General features: G+C 37.2%; 1 protein-coding gene across 2 annotated transcripts in view; it reads left to right on the top strand.

Annotated features, from left to right (window-relative positions):
• The first annotated feature begins 10472 nt into the window (after positions 1-10472).
• sema5a (sema domain, seven thrombospondin repeats (type 1 and type 1-like), transmembrane domain (TM) and short cytoplasmic domain, (semaphorin) 5A) overlaps positions 10473-16621 on the top strand; it is a 162030-nt gene continuing 155881 nt past the window's right edge. Inside the window, exon 1 of one of the 2 annotated variants that reach the window (XM_051882594.1) lies at positions 10473-11249. The gene's annotated coding sequence lies outside the window, so the exon portion shown is untranslated. The remainder of the gene's footprint in view (positions 11250-16621) is intronic. The other variant, XM_051882593.1, reaches the window with a different exon arrangement.

Here is a 16621-nt window from a genome sequence, read left to right as displayed (position 1 = left end):
AGAGATGCAGTTCTAACTGTTCTAACTAACATGCAAGACAAAGAGTGACTGAAAAACCAGGCTTTATATAGGCAGAGGTAATGAGGTTAATGAGACACAGCTGTAAACAATGGATGATTAGACCGGGCAATGAACTATGGGAAATTAAGTTCATGCAACAACAACAAACAATAGTCCGGGGTGGAGTGCCCTCTGGCGGCAATCACAGGCACTCTACCTGGTGACTGCTCCTAAAGAGCAGCTTCCAGATGCTCCTAACAAGATCAGAAAAGTCCACGAGGGAGGTGAAGGGGATGTGGAACAGGGGGTGAGATGGAGGGCCAGGTCCATGGAATGGGAGCAGAACTGAAAACAAACATGGCTGATCAGGCAAGACTGAAACACAAAGCACAGAGAGGTTAGCGTTGGCCACAGAGGCCATGTCTAAACAGGCAGGTAGCTCGAGGGTGTCCTCCATGGATATAACTGGACCAGCAAGGTGTTTCAAGTTGGCAGGTAGTTCATGTACAACCTTTGCGGTCACGATGAGGCAGAAGTTTGTGTACGACCTCTGCGGTCGCATCGATACAGACAGGAAGTTCATGCAAAACCTCTGCGGTCGTGTCGAGGCAAATAGGAAGTTCATGTATGAGCTCTGCGGTCACGTTGATACAGACAGGAAGTTGAGATATGACCTCTGCAGTTGCGCCGAGGTAGACAGGAAGTTGAGATACAACCTCTGTGGTCGCGCCGAGGTAGACAGGAAGTTCAGGGACGATCTTCGTGGCTGGAACCACAGGCTGGAACCGACACAGGACTGGGCTCTAGGACAGACTCATGGGCTGAAGCAAGCTTTGGAGCAGACTTATGGACTGAAGCAGGCTCTAGACTGGACTCATGGGCTGGAGAGCAGTGTGCGGCCCAGACACACAAAATGGCCATTGCCGTAACGGGGAGAGCAGTTGACAGAAGGTCTACCTCTGAGATCCCCAGGCTTGACATTACCGTCAGCGGAGTGTCCTCCAAGTTAGAGATCAACGGTCTCAAATGCACACCTTAATGGCTTCATGCACAATGTTCATGACGACCGGGGACACTGACGTGGCGTCCATGACGGCTGAGGACTCTGGCGTAGCACCCATGATGGCTGGAGACTCTATTATAGCATTCATGATAACTGGAGGTTCTGGGGTTGGCTGGAGGTTTTAGTGTGACGGCCATGTTGGTTGAAGACTCTGGTATGGCAGCCATGTTGTGAACTAACTGGTGTGGCAGCAATGTTGTTAACAGGCTCTGGCGTGGGAACCACAGGGCAGGAAGGTACATATAGCATAGGGCTAGTGAACATTAAAACAGCCAACAACAGAGCATAATCCAAAAATTCGATTAACGACCCTCGAAGACCATCACAGATAAGCTTGGATTGGTAATAATTATTGAGTCCATAACAATAGAAGTCAATAACAGCAAAATCATGAAAGTCTGTGAGATTGGCAAGATTCAAGAAATCTCGGGTGTGGTCCTTGAGCGGTCTGTTATCTTGACGGAGCCGGATGAGGTCTACTGCTGAATCCATTGTGGGCCAAGTCTTCTGTTATGAACTGTTCTAATACTCGAAGACTGGGGATTCAATCTCCGTATTTATTGTAAGGGTAGTCCACAATCATAGTCAAAAAACAGGCAAAAGTCGACACACAGGTAAACAGTCCAAACAATGATAAAGTCCAGAAAACAGGCAAAGAATCCAAAACCCACGACACGGGAGAATCATGATACAAAGGCTCAGAGATGCAGTTCTAACACATACAAGACTTAGTGAAGAATGACTAAAAAACCAGGCTATATATAGGCAGAGGTAATGAGGTTAATGAGACACAGCTGTAAACAATGGACGATTAGAACAATGGGAAATGAAGTCCGTGCAAGAATAACAATAGTCCGGGCTGGAGTGCCCTCTGGTCGCAACCACGGGCACTCATAACTGGTGACTGTGACAGTATCTTCCTTTCCAAGGAAGAATAACTTTTTCCTACTGTACACAGTACTACCAGTATAATAGCATTGTAGCAAAATCAAAACGTTTAAGTGACTTTGATCTGTGTGCAGCGAACACAGACAATCAAGTGTGGATATAATGGTTTAGTAAATGAAACTACGGGTAGGCTACATAGTACATACAACTAAACTAAGCAAAGATTATGCAAAATAAAGAAAGTAAAGAAAGAGAGAGGGAAGAGCATGTACACACATGCTGTGTACACACAGTGCGGACACATAATTATGTTCAAAAACAATATTAAAGTGAATTCTGCATAATAGGTCCCCTTTAAGTCTTTTTAAAACTAACTTCTTAACATTATGAACGTCCCGCTTTTTGTCTGCTAAGTGGATATATTTACATACCGTGATACAAACTATAGCAAACTCTCTAACAATAGACATTTTATATTGTCGCCACGAAATAGATTTTTCATACCGCCCAGCCCTAGTAAACAGTAAAACTATTTTGCGCAATTGTCAAACACGTCCATTTAGCGCATGTTTACATATAAGAATAGTAGAAAAGAAGCGCAGTGGAATGCAATGTCTTCTTTGAGAACGGCCACTTAAATTGTTTTATTTTAAATAATTTATAATCTTTAATCATTCTTGTTGAAGTCACCAAGAGCAAGACCTCTAACTCCTCCACTCTAACCGGTGCCATTCTAGTAAGTAACATCTATTTTTCACATCCAATCAATGATGGATAAAATTAAGTCTTCTCCTACTTTTTTCCCTTATTGAATATGTCAGATTGGCTCAGTAAAATGGTTTGTGAACACATTTCAAGTTGACTTTAAAGCACCTGCCTTTATTGTTCAACCTATAAAAGTGTCCTTTCTGCTGAAGCATGAGATTTTACTGAGATGTCACAAAGCCATATCTGTGTGCTTTATCACTGCTCTTTTGCTCTCACTGCACTGCATGAAATTACACTCAGTGCTGAAACTGGCTTGCCATCTTCCACACAATCCAATTTCTAGAAAGTAAGTAGACCATGTAAGTAATTATAATGATCTTTCTGGTCTAACAAAGGGCGGCATATCATGGTCTTTTTCATTTTTACATCTTGTTGGAGTCTTCTCGGTCTTTCATTAAAAACACTGTAATTCTAATTTGCCTCTTTTGCAGTTGTCTATGAAGTAATCCTTATGATTTGTAACATCATAACATCAAATAAGTATGAAAAGAGGGTTTTTAATACATTTTATTGTCATGTATTGTATTAGAGAAATGTTAGCATTTCAATGCACCCAAATCATGATGTGCTGTACATATTATAGAAGCTTTGAAAATGTGAGGCAGACACAGAGAGAAGATTAGTGGCTGCAACAACCCGCCCTCTTGTCTCAACAAAGTTTGTGTGTTTTTTTTTTCCCTAAGTGAACAACTTGGTGGCAAACTAAACTTCTTCCCACCCTGTCTGCTCATTTTGCCTGACCTCTGCCGTTCACCGTGAGTAATTAAAATTAATTAACTTGTCTGGTGTATGCCTGAAACCAATTACCCCAATGTAAACTTGCTAGTCAACAAACTGTTTTCATGTGAGTGTTTTTGGGCAGCTTGTTAAGATGCAGTGGCCTCTTCTGTGGGAGTGAGAGATGATGGATGTTTACCTGCACTGAGGTGGGCGAATCATGATTTGAAGCTCAACTTAATTGCAACATTTCGATTAGCGAACACCACGACAGCATGATCAAACACACTGTAATGATAATAATGAATGTGCTGGTTTAGGAAGGAGTCCCTGAGGGCATCTGGAAATAAGCTCTATAGTTAAATAACAAATCTTTGGTCAGTGTTTATTAACTGTCTATCATCTGTTGACTTAAATTCTAACAAGAAGCTAGATGCTATACAATGTGTTCTTTTGTATTTATTAAATAAGTTAGTCTTTTGTGTAACCCCATAAGGCAAAAAATATATTTTCAAGTATATTTTAAAACATATTTGGTAATATATATATATATATATATATATATATATATATATATATATATATATATATATATATATATATATATATATATACTTATTCACGATACAGCACTAGCCTCGAGTACCTTATTGCTTTTATAAAACGGTTCCCACACAATACAAATATTAAAGCCAGAAATATCAATGCAATTTTAATGAAGTAAACTATTTCTAAAAGCCTTCCTTCCGCCAGAAAAAAATAGTCCCTGACCATGAACAGCAACAGAAGTTTCATTTTCACGCCATTAGATGGCGGCAAAGACTGTCTTTATGAGTGTGTCAGTCAGTAGCGAAGACTTTTACATTGAAAAGACTGAATTGTTGTGAACACAGAACAAGGCGCAACTGACAAATGCTTTGACTAGCCCTGTTAGTCACGTTAAAACCCCTTAAATGTTAAAAGGACAAGATGATACATCGGACAGATTTTTTATGAACATAGGACTGACCTGAAGGAAAATGCTAAATCTGAATGCAGGTAATAAACTCGCTCACTCAATCTCTTTTTCTCACAACGCTCTTCTACATAATACAGTAAGCTTCAATTAACAATATCTATTGAGAACATACAGTTTACGTTGCTAAGAGTGGTTGCCCCTGAAATACATTTTGAAATATATTTTGGTAGCCTATATGAAGATTGAAGCTAAATATTTTTTAAATTTCAAAAATATATTTCTTTGAGTTTCACTGTGTACAACATATATTTAGCAAATATTTAAAACATATTTTTGCCAGAAAATATATTTGCAGTATGGGACAAGATGACTTTCTAAAGCACTTTCCATTTTCCATTTCTTTGTCAATTTTTTTTAAAAGCAATAGAGACCATTTTTGGTGGCAAATAGTAGATAGGTTGTTTTTATAAAATGTGTTTTCTCCATTTTTGTGTATTGACAAGCTTAAAGGTGCAGTGTGTAAATTTTAGCGGCATCTAGCGGTGAGGTTGCGAACTGCAACAAACGGCAGCTCACTCCTCCCTTTCGAAGCAAAATAGAGAAGATACGGTGGCCATCTGGCCGAAGTCAAAGATGTCGTCATCTGAGACAGCAGAGAGTATGTTAGCCAGTCAAGCATTGAGGTTTCTTCTTACTTCTAACAAAGAACAGTCTCTGTTTCTAATAAACCAGATGACTACTACTACTACTACTACTTCTTCTTTGTGCATATTCAACGTATTGACGATGCAAGCTGCCTCTAAAAACACGAATGATTTAGAAGAACAACAACATAGTGACGAAACGCGCTCTGTAGAGTGTTTGTCCGTTTAGGGCTGCCTTAGAAGCGTGCCGGCACATAATGGCGACCTGACATGGAAAGGGGACCCTCGGTGTATGTAGATATGGCTCATTCTAAGGTAATAAAAACAAAGCGGTTCATTATGTATGGTCTTTATACACCACTGAAAACATAGTTATGTGTATTATATTGCATTTCTGTCAGTATGTCCTCCCAAATTTTGTTACCCAAGTTATAGTAAAAAAATGTATTTAAATATTTATGCTAAGTTTAAGTTTATCATTAAGAAACCACATTTGGTCCAAAAATAACAAGTTCCTACTGAGTGAAAGTTTATTTTAGGCAAATTTTTCAACCCTGTTACCCATCCTTTTTTATTTCATATGTTTGATCATCCTTCAAATTTCATGTTTTATCTATTTAATAAAATTACTTAAGCAATTTAGGCACTTTTTGCAAAAGATGGCAAATCTCATAAAATGCAGATTAGGTCTAGCAGTTTCTTTTGTTTAAAAAAAAAAAAAAGTTTTTAAACCGTTTTTATTTAAATAAAATATCTGTTTTTTTACCCTATCTGTGGAAAGTTCCATACAGAATCTACAAATCTGAGTTGTCATTATCTTAAGCTTGGAAATTAAAATTGCTTAGTGCACAAGCGGATGACTTGTAATTCTTATAATGGCAAGCTTTAGCCTTTGGTCTATTTGGGTTTGAGGTGAGAAGGTTGTGACTGTGGGCTGTGGCATTTTAACCTCCACTGAAAGGCCTCAGTTTATCATGGAGTGCAGGGAAGTTCCCCTGAAACATGAGATCTCCACATCTCCCCGCTCTCCTCATGAGGAAAAAAAAAAAAGCATCTGATGTGAGTAAAAATCCACTTAATGTAATATATTGGTTCTGTCTTCTACAGTGTTCCTTTATGGAATCCATTGAGCATTTGTTTTATGGGCCTCACATTGAGCTAAAATAATGTAATTTAATCACTGTTAATATCCCTGGAAATTCGAGCCTCAGCTTTATTTCAGTGTGAACTGACTTTTAATACTTGTATAGCCATTTAAAAAGCTCATTTTCATTTTGCACACCTAAATTGGTTTTAAAGCTGAAGGTGAACTTGACTCTGTGTACCTCTATATCGCTCAGATTACACACTTCACAGTCATATTCTTAGAATAAGAAGGTTCTAATCATATACATCTTATCTGAAACAAGCTGGACAGTGACAAATCCAATCTGCAACTAGCTAGACTTAGAAAATAAAAAAATAAAAATAAAAGGGGGAGGGGGGGGGGGGGGGGGGGACAGAGATAGCGAGAGAGAAACAGATCCCCAAGTGCATTTCATTATATCTCTTCATCCATTTTTATTCTCTGAGCATCATTCCACAAAATCCACTCCAGCTAGAAACTTCCTTCTTTATACAGGGGTCAGTAGTTCCAATACACCCAGCTCACTTCCAGCCTGCCCGAGCAAGAATAAAGCCGGGGTAATCACCTGACCAAGGGACTATTCACTACGCCCCAGCGAGCTGCGTGCAGGTACACAGAGGTGAATAATGTCTGGTGGACTTAGTTGGGCAGCTTGACATCCTCCTTCATGGTACCCTGAGTGGCCCCAGAGACCCCTGTCAGTTATGATGGAATCACTGCTGAGGTAGTTGTTTAGCTCCATGCTTCCCTTTTGTTTTAATGCTCCCAGTGGGGGCCAAACTTGGCAAACGTTTGTTTGGTGATGGATGGAGGTTGTGTAGCACAAGGCTGGTTGACATGGTGTGTTGCAAAAGTGGTGACCGGTTTGGGCAATGAGGCTTTATGCTGCATGTCTGGACAAATACACTATAAAAAAAAAAGATTTTTCAAAGTATGGAGTATGTTTTACAAGGAAATACAGCACAATGACGTGGCAATTCGCAACTATTTTACATTTTGGTGGCTAATTTGTATGGATTTGTACAATGTCATTTGTATGTTTTCATACAATTTGCTTATGCCCCAGTGACGGCTATGTTTAGGGGTTGGGTTAGGGGTGGACTTTCATTCTTACTTTTTTCTAATAATCTTATGTTTTTGTACGATTCACATCAAATTCCTATGAAATTGCCACTTTATAACACACTTTTAGAAGATACGGTTCTATGTAGAACGTTAAAAGGTTCTGACAGGTGCTTCATATATGTGACCACAAAACCAGTCATAAGGCGCACGGGCATATTTGTAGCAATAGCCAACAATACATTGTATGGGTCAAAATTATCAATTTTTCTTTTATGCCAAAAATCATTAGGATATTAAGTAAAGACAAAGTCCCTTTCAGACAAGTCATTTCACTCGGCGGCCATCTTTGAAATGCCTCTTGGGCATGTAAGTGCAGCTCCTATTTCTTTGAATGGGGAAACATCATATTCTCCAAAGCTGTTTGCCAAGCTTTCGATTAAATTTCATATTTGAAATCACCAATGAAATCTGACAACAACTGTCTTGTAAATTTTGTTTCTAAACACTCGAATCATGACAAAAAATGGTATTTTTCAGGCTGGATCTAGCTAATGCGCATGCTCAGTCCTAAGTGCGCATCTCTTTTGTCTCATTTCGGAGGCGCGCGTCTGACTGTTTCTATAGGAACCGGAGCGTCTAACGGCCGCTGCAGTAACGCAATGACTTTACCAATTGGCGAGTGGCTTTTATAAGGTGGGACTTATTCTGCCATATTGCGCGTTGCACCTACTCCCATTCAAAACAATACGAGTGATGCGTCTTGTGTTATTCTATAGTCTTTGGTAAAGATCATGCATGAAGATATTTTGTAAATTTCCTACTGTAAATATATCAAAAAATTATTTTTGTGAGTGGATATGCATTGCTAAGGACTTAATTTGGACAACTTTAAAGGCGATTTTCTCAATATTTAGATTTTTTTTTTGCCCTCTCAGATTCCAGATTTTCAGATAGTTGTATCTCGGCCAAATATTGTCCTATCCTAACAAACAGTGGTTTTGTGGTCCAGGGTCACACATAGAACTGTAACAATTTTAAAGGTGCAGGGAAGAAGGAGGTGGGAACGTTGAATAAAGTTTTAATCACCAAATAAACAAACAACAAAATGAAAGTAAAGCGGCAGCCCCTCACGGACGACTGCCACATATAAACATAATTAAACACAATGTAAGGCTTGGTCCTCTTTCACACTGTCGTCACTCCTCCTTTTATCCTTCCGGAGATCCTCTGTGGGACTCGAGAACGGTGTCGCACGCAGGTGACGCTTATTAGGACTCAATCCGTTCCCACGGATCTTGGCCTCATCCTGCTTGCCACAAGAACCTTTTGGGGTTCCCATCATGGCATCATTTTATGAATTTAGTTTTAATCAATTTTGTATTAATTTTTACTTATTTTGATTATCCTTTTATGAATTAAACAGCTTGTAAACATACTTTACCAATAGAAAATATTGAAATAACCTGTTAAATAAAAGTATTAAGCAATCATTTATAAATCATTTATGACATTTATAGATCCTCTTTGGCATAAAGGGTTCTTTAAATTTGAGTCTAGAAAATAGGTTGGAAAATACTATTTCAGTTTTTCCATTTCAAAATGTCATGTTTAATTCAATGTGTTACTTGCCTTTTCTTTGTACATGTTTGTGAAATTTACTAGCAATTTCTGAGTGAAAATTGTCTCTACACTACAAACTTTTTTCAGTGTTCTTGATAATCTCGCCGCCCTGCCAAAACATGTTCAAAAACCCACATAATAACCAGGTGAAGGGGTCTTAACTTTAGCAGACGGTTGCCTGGCAACTTAGTCATTAGACTGTCTTCAAAGCTTTCATCAGGAATCTGGAATTATGTATTGTTAAATACAGCTGTCAAGCGATACTGGATGCTCTTTGATTTGTGAGTCCTCAGAAGCCTCTATACCCTTTTTATGGACTTAATAATAGCAGATCATCACGCTTGCCTTCGGGCTGGCAAATATTTGATTGCTTTTTAGCAATGTTTTCTGGTTAATGAACACAGCAAATAAGATTGTCACAGGATTAAATTTTTAGTCCACATTTAAACTTGATAACGGCTTTAATCTCCTTGTGTTCCAGGAACACTGCATTATCCAAATGTAAATGTTTTATTGCCACTCATTTTGAACTTCTTACAGACACAGTAGGCCTATGTCATTCATGGAATTTAATACTCTGCTTTCATGTAGGCATTGCATATAATATTTGCACAGCCGTTTCGAAACTTTTTTTTCCTATCCTTTCCTGGCTGCATAGCAACTCTCTATTACAAGTAGGGCATTATATCCAAGTCATTATACTTTCTGATTCTAAAAACAGGCCTTTTCCCAAAACAGCATTGCACCCTAGCAAGTACAATCAAATCCTTTACAATGTATAGCTGTAAATAACTATGGATTTCCTTTTTCACTGCATGTGCTGAAGTTTATTGGAATATTTAAATGTGGTATTAATAGGCTATAACACATGCATTGTGTTAAAAATGATGCATTCAGAGTCCTCAGCTAAAGCGATAAGGAGCAAAATAGCAAAAGAAAACTCCACAATAGTGATTTCATTAGTTTCAAAACGAGGAAAAAAAATAAAGCGATTGATAACAGCAGTCAAAAGAGAGAAAGATGTCATTTTTACCGCCAGTTCCATAGCTGCTGTATTAGAAACACACTCACAGCAGCGTTAACTTTTTTTTTAATTTTTTTTTTTTTGTATTTTGATGCAACGGTAATATTACTAAGTATAGTGTTATAAATGTACATTTATTTAAAAAAAAAAAGTGAAAATATATTTTTTTTTAAAATGCAGGATTTACGATATTGATGACCGTTAAAACGCGTCATCACAGTCTGTGAAAAGGGTGTAGCCTATCCGCCATTTTTTTTTTTTTTTTTTTTTTTTTAGCAAGAGCAATGGAAATTTTTGTTTGTTTGTTGTTTGTTTTTTGAGCAATGGAAGTTGCGATAGTCTTTTTTCCCTATGGTGTCGTATATCGTATGGTGTGAAATGGCTTCTTGAACAAGAAAAAATGTAGGGCGGGACTTGATTTCTTCCATGGGGAATTGATTGGATCATTGGATCTTCGTGGTTTGCTGTTGCTGTGATCTCATATGAGTGACAGGTTGTCCCGCATGTCGCCGCAAGAGGGAGGGTAAGTTATTTTGATTAAAGATTATGAGGGCACATGAGTTAGAAAAATGCACATAGATAAATAAGTTATAACAAATACTGCAATATTGCAGAAAAAAAAGAATTGTCAATTTTTATGTCATGGTGACTTTAAAAAAAATGCTGTATGTAGGCTGTTTATGTGGTGAGGAATCGTGTAATAAAGGTGATTATAAAAAAAAATGAACACTCATTTATATAATTAGCCTATTTTATTGGCACTAATGTAACGTGACCTCTGGTGGTATCATAAGAATAAATATTTTACAAACCAGTCCTTAACTTTTGAGGGTGATAAAAAAAATAAAAAAAAATAAAAAAGTTATTAGGGCCTCCACTTCACGCACTGTAAATTCAAATTATGTTCTTCTGCTATGTTGCGCAAACTAAAACGCCCCTATTATCATCAATGAAGCTGTCCACGCGCTCTCTTGCAGTGCAAACAGGCTCGTTGGTTCAATGGGACGCTCTGGTCTTGTTGCGTCGCGTCGCTCGCAGTGTAGACACGGGGGCGCTCTCTGGCAGCGCGTCTCATTCTGTCGCTGTCTGACCGGAGCGCTTCACACAAACTGCCCAGTGAGTTTAGACTCCGCGGCTCTGCTGCACGTCTTCTACCGCTCCGCTCTCACAGTCGTCTGAGAAAGTAGTGGAAGTCATCTGGTCTTATTTGCGTGCGTTAGAGGTTGAGTTCATATAGAAAGCTGCGCTCATACGGACTATTTCCCCGTTGCGGACTGTAGAGATATTGGGATTACACGTCACATTTCACATAACTCACTGACTCTTTGCTTCTTCTCACCTACATGATAAGGAGGAATATTGTGGCACTTCTTTTGGTAAGTAACCTGTTATGCTTTTCTCCATACGAGACTCAGTTGTTCAAATAAGCAAGAAAACGAAATGTAAAGCTTATATATTTGCAGAATACAAATACTGTTTTTGTCGTTCTCTTGTAATGCTTATACAATAACAAGTGAATGTTTCCTAAGAATTCATTCTGAACATTAACAGTCAAAACATTATTTAGCCTATTTATTTTTCTCTCACACATTAACAAGGAAAACATTGTCGATATAATAATGTATAGGCTATGCTTTCATGTCTGTTTTGTGGAACTTTTGCTGATGAAATCATGTTTACCGCGTGGTGGTGCTGCCTCAGAGTAGTTTATAGTCTGACAGAGATCAAGCTTTTGACAGCTATAAAACAGTCTCACGTCTTAATTCAGTAATCTGCATGAATATGATTGTTAGCAGAGACAGTGAATAGAAAGGGGCTTTGCTAGTCTACACGTTGTTATTAGCAGATTCTTCCGTTTCTTAATTACTGTATTTTTATGTGTAATGTATGATTTTTAAAATGTTATTTCTGTAAATATTATTTTCCTCAACTGAGACGATCTTACTTCTCTTCAATAAATTTACCTAACACATTATTATAACTATTAAATGAAATATAAACTTTTATATGAACTTAAAGAAGCATATTTTAAATTAATATGAAAATACATAAATGACCAGCATGGTAGAAATCTTCTAAATCCAGCTGTCAATGGTAACTCATAGGCTACCATTTTCACAACAATGCATCTTTTTTATAATTCAATACGCAGTAATCATGTGTAAGGATAAGGCACAATAAACTTTTTTGTAGGTGATTTATATCCTTAATATTTTAAGAGTTGAAGCCCATTCTCATTTACTGGTGGATTTTTATTTTTTTTTTTTTTTTTTTTTTCATTGAGATTGGTTAGATGTTGAAGCGTGATCACTTCCACTGTGGTGATGATACAAGACAAATGAAGACATTTTCAGAATGACAAAGACTCTTTGACACCTTTTTATTAATGACTGGCAAGTATTAATGACTGCTACGTTTGATTGTCTCCTGATATTTAAAGGACAATCAATCATGAAATGTATTTGTTCCAGTTTACCTGATGTCCTACTCTATGTTAACAGCCACACTGAACCACGACTGATCAAGTTCATTCATTTTACCAATAGTTATATATACTACCTAAACCCCATCTGTCTTTGATTTTCCAGCATTGTGACCTTTGTAGTGCGTCCAAACTGTCGCCACGCTGCCGTTATCATCAAACATATCTCATTTAATCTAATAGAGAATGTGTCAGGTCATTAGGCATAATAGCATCAACTTTGGACGTTCACTCAAATGGTCAGCAAGTGTCAAATGTGATCTTTTTTTAATCACTCACTGTATATAACAGAGTAAAATGGAAATGACCATTTGAAGTAGTTTGGGAAGCAAATGTGTTTGCTTAATGACTCGTTCGGCATTCCTCAAATTAGTGGTTTATGTGGCTTTCCTGTTCCATTGGTCTCTCCAGACTGTATTTTACCCATGCTTAATATATGATGCATTCAAGTGCTGGAAGATATCCAAGTTCCCTTCAGTTTTTCTTTACCGACTGAAAGGTAGTTGCACTTCAGCATAGGATACTTTTTTTAAGACTAAGCTCAATATAGTGCATGTGTATAGTGTATCACCACCAGCAAGCTTCTGGAAAAACGTGACCCTAGTCCAGATGGTTAAATTACTTTTAGATCATAGCAGTGCAAGTCCTTTGAGTTCATTCGCCTGCAAAGGCACGGTCGTTAAGGTCCCGTAGGACAAAGCGGCTCGGGAATGTAAAGCAAAAAAAAAAAAAGTGCTGAATTCTGAAAGAATATGATGAGATACCTTTGGGCAATGAGAGCAGTTCAAATTACAGCGCAGATTCAACACTGAATCTCAGTGGACGTGTAAAAACAGTCCTAAACTAAAAAAAAAAAAAAAAGCCTCTGAGTCGTTGATTTTACCTAAACTCTTTAACACTGTAATTGTCCCTAGGCAATAATTTAGTCAACATGAGATCATTGAGTTTAAAGTTAACATCTATACAGATTTGCAAATGTCAGCCATTATGCCGTACACTGTTACATTGAAAGGACCTTTATATTAGGAACGCCCTGTAGATGCTTTAGAAATATGAAGACTGACTTTATTCCTATTTGTAACCCAAGTTATTAGTCTGCCACTGGCCTGCATGTTTTACCAAGGCATCACCAGCTATTGTAAAGTTGTTAGTATGCTGTCACTAACACCTGCACGTCTTGACAACCCTGAGAGCCTGTTGTTCCACTGACCTCCCCTGTTTTTATTAATACAATCAGAAGCAAATACAATAGCAAAAGGGATCTTAAAGGGATAGTTCATCCAAAACCTCTGTATGACTTTCATCCATTTGGAATATTTATAATTTTTTTGTTTTTGAAAGAAATCTTTTATGCTCAACAAGGCTGCATTTATCTGACCAAAAAATATAGTCACATGATCTTAGTTCACCCAAAAATGAAAATTACTCACCCTCATGTCGTTTCAAACCCTTAAGACCTTCGTTCATCGTTGGAACACAAATTAAGATATTTTTGATGAAGTTCGTGAGCATTTTGGCCTCCAGTAGACTGCAACGTTAGTACCGCTTTTTAAGGCCCAGAAGGGTAGAAAATACATTGTTAAAATAGTTCATGTTATTACAGTGGTTCAACCTTAATGTTGTGAAGCGACAAGAATACCTTTTCTGCGCAAAAAAACAAACAAAAATGACAACTTTATTCAACAATTTCTTCTCCTCCATGTCACTCTCCTATGTTGTTCACGTAGTAAATACAGCGGCCAATAATGAGTCGGCATTCTGACGTAGAACCCGGAAGTGCTGCACTGTGTTTACTACATGAATAGTGTAGGAGACTGACATGGAAGAGAAAAAATTGTTGAATAAATTTGTTATTTTTCCTTTGTTTTTTGTTTTTTGTTTTTTTTGCACAAAAAGTATTCTTGTTACTTCATAACTTTATCGTTGAACCACTGTAGTCACATGAACTATTTTAACAATGTCTTTACTATCTTTTTGGGCCTTGAAAATGGTAATAACGTTGCAGTCTATTGGATGCCAAAAAGCTCACGGATTTCATCAAAAATATCTTAATTTGTGTTCCGAAGATGATCGAAGGTCTTACGGGTTTGAACAACATGAGGGTGAGTAATTAATGACAGAATTTGCATTTTTGGGTACTGCTGTTTAGTTTTTTTCTAATTTTTTGCTGTTTAGTTTTTTCTAATACTAAACAGCAAAAACTGTTTTCAACTTTGATGATAATAATAAAAACCATTGTTAATAATTGAGCACCAATGATAATTGATAATATTAGAATGACTTCTGAAGGATCATGTGACAGACATGAAAAGACTGGAGTAACAGCTGTTGAAAATTCAGCTTTGCCATTACAGTTGTAAATTACATTTATTTTAAAATATATAGAAAACAGTTATTTTAAGTTGTAACAATATTTCATAATATTACTGTTTTACTCTAACAAGTAAATGCAGCCTTGGTGAGCATAAGAGACTTCTTCTTACAAAAGCATTAAAAATTCGAACTTCTGACCGGTAGTGTATATATATGGGGTCTAATGTTGTTTTGGACCCCATTGACTTCCATTGTATGTGCAAAAATAGTTAAAAATAACTTTATTTGTGTTCCACAGAACACATACAGGTTTGGAACAACACAAGGGCAAATAAATGATGACAATATTAATATTTGGCTGAACTGTCTCTTTAAATAAGATAATTCCATTCATCATAGTCTTTCACACACTTTTCATTTCACTGCCAGTGAATTGTGTTTTTCCATTGTTTACGAGCGGTTTTGTCCCTTGTCTATATTTAGCTCTCAGCTTGCCACATCTCCATTCAGGGGTGGTGCTCCGGTACTGATCACAGAACAGTCTTGGCAGTCTTGAGTGGAGAATTCAACAATGGCTACCACTTTATTACCCTTGTAGCATAAGTCAGGCTTGAGGAAACAGCTGGTCTAAAGAGCAAACAGGTCAGGGCTAAATGATGCGCCGACTTACTCAATCGGTAAGACACTGAAGGGTTGCTGTGGATACTTGCAACACAATCTTAATGGCAAATCAGACAACAATGGAGGAGCGAGTGTAACGTGGTGTAATTTTCACCTGTAAAAGTTTATTGAGGTTTCCGTTTTCCATTAGATAACTATGTTGTATGAAAACATGAGCTCTTATGTCAGGTTGGTCTGATGTTGTTGCAGTTCTTATAATTATCACTAATTGTATTTTGACTTTAATTCAAATTCTTGGCCTTGATGTTGATTATTATTCTAATTGCTGTTGTTTGGTTTCTGTAAACATTATATGCTGTCTCCTACAGGCTTTTGATTCTTTTTTTAGAAATTGGAATTGAAATTGAGAATGATGTGAACAAGATATGTAAAGTCACCATGAAATAAAAATTAACCTTTTTTTATGGAATATTGCAGTATTTATTATAAATGATTTATCTATGCATTGCACAGCATTATTTTTTTCATTCAAGTGCCTTCATAATCTTTAACCAAAAATCGATGACATCTCTTCTCAAGACAAGGTTTTCTCAAAAGTCATGAACAAACATACTTACAGTAAAGCTAATAGAATGTTCATTCAAAGATATCTGGTCTTTAATAACATTAGCACAAAAAAACATTGTTTATACATTGTTCATTTAATGTTTTGTTTCTGAAACGGGACATTCATCTAATGGTTTTTAAATGTTACTACTTTCAGAATGTTGAGAGATTCAAAAGTACTGATGTTTGATGACTGATAAAATGAACTGATCTCTTAATGTTCGCATAACCAAGAAAACATGTTTTTAAAACATTTAAAAAATTGGGCATTTAAATGTTCAGAAATAACATTTTAAAGGGAACGTCAGTAAAACATTCCTAGAACATTTTTTGTTAGCTAGGAATAGGGAAGAAAAGACTATCGTAACTTCCGTTTAATGTCGCCTTTAAACAACATGTCCTCCAACCAATACGCCCATATAGGTCGTTTGTCACTTCCATGAAATACGACCCATAGGAGCATTTACTTAAGTTGTGCCCCTATCGACAACAGGACAGCTTCATTTTAATGCATTGTACCCCTTTATTTGCGTCATATTTCGGGTTTCGCGTAGCTCAATTGGTAGAGCATTGCAATAATATACAACAATATGAAATTATGTGATCATGTGATCGTGGGTTCGATCCCAGGGAACGCATGTGCTCATAAAGTGTATATGCTCTAGAAATCACTAAGGGTAGGTTTAGGGTTGGGGTAGGTGTAGTCGTTGTTTAAAAAATGAGTTT

This window comes from Ctenopharyngodon idella, chromosome 23, assembly GCF_019924925.1.
Source record: "Ctenopharyngodon idella isolate HZGC_01 chromosome 23, HZGC01, whole genome shotgun sequence".
NCBI classification, from domain to species: domain Eukaryota; kingdom Metazoa; phylum Chordata; class Actinopteri; order Cypriniformes; family Xenocyprididae; genus Ctenopharyngodon; species Ctenopharyngodon idella.
This window is presented reverse-complemented; position numbering and strand designations above follow the sequence as displayed.